This window comes from Otolemur garnettii, unplaced genomic scaffold (assembly GCF_000181295.1).
Source record: "Otolemur garnettii isolate 467f Iridium unplaced genomic scaffold, OtoGar3 scaffold00112, whole genome shotgun sequence".
In the NCBI taxonomy this organism is placed as follows: domain Eukaryota; kingdom Metazoa; phylum Chordata; class Mammalia; order Primates; family Galagidae; genus Otolemur; species Otolemur garnettii.
The window spans coordinates 1,747,170-1,751,941 of NW_003852507.1; the positions used below are offsets into that span (position 1 = coordinate 1,747,170).

General features: G+C 51.7%; 1 protein-coding gene across 1 annotated transcript in view; it reads right to left on the reverse strand.

Moving 5' to 3' along the window:
• Window positions 1-4,772, reverse strand: part of FOXN1 (forkhead box N1) — a 29,644-nt gene that overhangs the window by 14,711 nt on the left and 10,161 nt on the right. The gene's annotated exons all lie outside the window — the stretch shown is intronic.

Consider the following 4,772-nt stretch of genomic DNA (forward strand, 5'->3'; position numbering starts at 1 on the left):
CCTGCCACGACGCTGGCTATTTTTTGGTTGCAGCCATCATTGTTGTTTGGCGGCCTGGGCTGGATTCGAACCTGCCACCTTAGGTGTATGTGGCTGGCAACTTAGCCACTTGAGCCACAGGCGCCGAGCCAAGTGCTGTGTTTTTAACAATGTCTTCCAAACTCTATCTCTATCTTTCTTTTCATTTCTTTTTTTTTTTTTTTTAAAGACAAGAGTCTCACTATGTCACCCTCAGTAGAGCACTATGGCATCACAGCTCACAGCAACCTCAAACTCTCGGGCTTACGTGATTCTCTTGCCTCAACCTCCCAAATAGCTGGGACTACAGACACCCACCACAATACCCAGCTATTTTTTTGTTGCAGTTGTCATTGTTGTTTAGCAGGCCCAGGCAGGGTTCGAACCTGCCAGCCTTGGTGTAGGTGGCTGGCGCCCTACCCACTGAGCTATGGGTGCCGCGTGTATCTCTTACTCATGACTTTGTGAAGGCCACTTTCCTCATGAAAAACTAGAGGCTTAGCTGGGCACAGTGGCTCACCTAGCACCGTGCTGTAATCCTAACACTCTGGGAGGCCAAGGCGGGTGGATTGCTTGAGCTCACAAGTTCAAGACCAGCCTGAGCAAGAGCGAGACCCCCGTCTCTAAAAAATAGATGGTCTGGGTGGTGCCTGTAGCTCAGTGAGTAGGGTGCTGGCCCCATATACTTGGGGTAGCAAGTTCGAACTGAGCCTGGCAAAAAAATAACTGGGTGTTGTGGTGGGTGCCTGTAGTCCCAGCTACTCGGAAGGCTGAGGCAAGAGAATCACCTAAGCCCAGGAGTTGGAGGTTGCTGTGAGCTGTGATGCCACAGCACTCTACTGAGGGCGACAAAGCAACACTTTTGTCTCTTAAAAAAAAAAAATAGCCAGTTGTTGTGGTTGGCTCCTGTAGCCCCAGCTACTCAGGAGGCTAAGACAAGAGGATCACCTGAGCCCAAGAGTTTGAGGTTGCTGTGAGGTATGATGCAAAGTGAGACTCGGTCTCTAAAACAAACAAACAAACAAACAAAAACCAAACCAACTAGGGGCTTGGGGACCAGATGATATCTGAAGGCTTTTTCTGCTCAGACCTTCTGGAATCACAAGAGAACTCTGTCCCCTGCACACTGGCGTGCTTACGAGGACTTTAGGGCTCAAAGTCGGGTCCAGTCCTTCCCCACTGGCTGTGTCAGCAAAGTCTCTGCCCTTCAGCACCACCGTCTACAGAACACGGAGAGTGAGGGGCCTGCCTCCCAGGGTGTGAGCATCACATGAAATCAGGCATTGGGAGTATTGAGCATATGCCTGGTGTGTTAGTGCTCAGTAAATGGCAGTTCTCATTTGGAGTATCATTATTCGTGTGATCCTCACTGTTCCTAGCCTCAGCCCTTTGCCTTCCTTTACCACCTGCAAAGAGCTTGAATTTATTCCTCTTTGCCCAAGTGGTCTCTGATAAAAGCTACCATTGGCCAAGGGTAAGCTCTGTGTTGGCCACTTAAATGGCCAGTTTAAATGATTTGGCCATTTAAATTTGCATGATTTTCTCACTGGTTTATCAGAACAAAGCTGTGCTCCACTTTCCAGATGAGGTAACTGAGGCTCAGAGAGGTTATATGACTTGCCCAAGTCCCACAGATAGTTGTTGGCAGAATCAGGATTCAAACTTAGGTATGTTTGACTGCAGAGTCTGCACTCCATATTTGGTGGGGTCAGAGTCAGGGTGCAATAAGCTGGGGAGCCAGGCAGCAAGAAAAGCATGAGGTTTACACTGACCCCTTCTACCGAAGACCCCCTAGAGCCAGAGCAGGGAAGCTGCACCATTCCTAGGCCATGCTCTTCTGGGACCTCTGAGAGGGAGGGATGGCCTCCTTGGCTCTGTGGTGCCCAGCCTGGGTTGGCACATCTTTGCAGAATAAACCATCAATACACTTCATTTGACAGAGGATTAGAGGAGTAAGGAGAGGACTTTGTTCAAAGTCCCACAGTGATCAGCAGCAGGGTGCTGGTAGTGGAGATCCAGGTCGGGGGCTGGTGGGAGGCTCCCCCGCCCCTTCAAGAGTCCTCACCGCCCTTCTCAATGTCCCGGTGCCTGCTCACTCGGCAAAGCTAAATGTGGCGTGACCGGGGAAGCGCCGAGCTGGCCGTAACTGGACACCACAAGGGAGCAGGCATGGGGCCCGAGGTGTGGGGCAGCCCATCTCCGGCTCTGCATGACTGCCCCGGCCTGGCCCCTGCTCCCTGGACAGCGTGGGCCTGCCTGCCACACCTTGCCCCGGTGCAGAACTGCCTTCCAGGGAGGAGGTGCAGCGGGCTTGGTGCCTTCCCTAGATGTTCTCCAGCTCCTCCAGAAGAAGGACTAGGGGCTCTTCCTCTCTCAGATCTTAGGATTTGTACAGGTGGTGGCCACTCCTCTATCTGGAGGCAGGGTAGCATGGTGGTTAAGGGCAAGGGTCTGGATTTGGGTCAACCTCAGTTTGAGCCCCAGCTTTGTCACTTTCTGGCTGTGTGATTTTGAACAGTGTCATTCTCTCTATCTCACTTCCACATCTGACAAATAGGCACAAGGACCCACCTCACAGGATCACCATGCGGTTTCAGTGAAAAGGTGCATAAGGTGCAGTCATATAGGAAATACTCAAGGACGCGTGTTGAGTCCTCATCCCTCCCCTACATCTGGTCTCAACTGGCCAAATGAGGTGGGGCTCAAGGGCCCCAAGCTCTACAGTTGCCCTGATGGTGTCACTGCTCCAGGCCTCACAGCCCCGGGAGACTGGCTGATGACCCACCCCCCAGGTGGCAGCTGTCTTTACCAGCTTTCCCTGCTGCCTGGCCTTCACTCAGTCTGGCCTTAGGGGCCTCTGGTCCCAGCCCTGCTCCTTTTGGCAGAAGTGAATCTGAGGAGGTCTCTCTGAGCCCCAGCTCTGACCTGCACCCCTTCTTGAGGTCTGGCCTGCCCAGAACCATCTTTGCACCAGGACATTATCTATAGCCCTGGCTAAGTCCCCACATATCCAAGCCCTTGACTGAGACTTCAGTTCACAGCAATGACCGTCATAGCCACTACCCCATCTCCTCAAAGTCCACAGGGATAGGTTTAGAACCAGAGAAGTTACAGAGTTCAGAGGCCCACCCCTTAATTTGCATCGAGGATTCAGAAGTCCCTGAGAGGTCCTCAGTCGAAGGTTTAATCTAGGCAGATTTTATAAGTGATGACTCCTGATTCAATGACCACAATGCCCCCTTGAATGGCTCAGCTGAATCTCTGTTCTATAAATGAGACCCAGAGAAGTGGTAGTTTCTTTTCTAAACCCACACAGTCCAGGAAAGATAAGGTCTTCCTCCAGTTGCATTCAAAAGGGCCTCCTGCCTCAGGGACTGAGCAAAAAGCTTCTGCTCAGTGTCCATGTGGGGCTCCTGTCCAGCACCTGGAAGGGCTCACTGTGGAGTGAGGGGTGAGGCTGCCTTGGCCCTGGTCCTTCCCTGGAGTAGCTGGCAGAGCTCCTGAAGCTGGATGATCTGGAGTTAGGACTAGGTTTGAATCCCAGTAACTGTGGACTTGGGTTGAGCAAGCTGCTTAACTTCCTTCCCTGGGCCTCAGTTTCCTTGTTTGTAAAATAGGGCTTATAATACATACCTCTCTGGAGGATTAGATGAAATATTGCTTGTAAATAGCTTAACACATAGTATGTACTCAATAAATGATAGCTATTATTAATAATTAGCAGTGGGACAGAGTTAATTTAAGGCATGAGCTCTGGGGGTGGGGCCAGGGAGAACAGAGGGAGCTCCTATTTCCTGCCCTTTCCACCTCCCACCTCCATCTCCCTGACATCACCCCCCACCCTCTGCATTGGCAGAGGCTAAACTTCTCTCTTGACTCTCTGTCCTCAGAGGTCATTTCCACCATTCCCTTGTGGTATAGCCAATACCTATAGAAACTCCCAGAGACTCCCAGAAACTCCCAGAGGGGTAGGTGACTCTGTTGCTTTGATTCCTCAGGAGGCCTCCCAGATGGCCCGTGTCTGGGGTGGGCATCTATGTTCAGAAGGACTCTTTCACAGAAAGCAAACCTTTATCCCTGCCGCTTTAGTGTCAGGGATCATGATGGGACAGGTGCACGGGTATCAGTGCACCAATGTGGGAGGCCAAGCCAGTTCCCCTCCTTTCTCAGAGCCCAGGAGCCGCACTCAATTTCTCTCACAACCCACCCGTCAGCCCAGGCTACCACAACACACAACCTGCCCTCTTCCTGGGCTGAAGGCCGGGGCTGCCAATGGTAGACTGTGCCCTGGAGCCCTTCAACAGTGAGGGCGACCATCATCACAGCTTCACAGCCACAGAGCACTCTGCGGCTCCCTCTGCCTTTTTGTATGTAGTATCTCATTCATCCTTGCTTTGCCCAGAACCATGGTTAGTGCATGTGCTGGAGCCAGTTGAAATTGGCCTGTGAGAGCCAATTGTGCCCATCTAGTCCCAACTCTGCATCCAATGGAATCAGCCCAAATTGGCCATCGTAGGAGCCCTTGCCCATGGGAATAAACAAACCGGAGCATTTCATTCTTTCTTTTCTTTCCATCTGTCTTTCCTTCCTTCCTCCATCCCTCCCCACCTCTCTCCCTCCCTCTTTTCCTTCCTTTTCTTTCTTTCCTTTTGGTTTCTTTCTTTCTTTTTTTGAGACAGAGCCTCAAGCTATCCCCCTGGGTAGAGTGCTGTGGCATCACAGCTCACAGCAACCTCCAACTCCTGGGCTCAAGC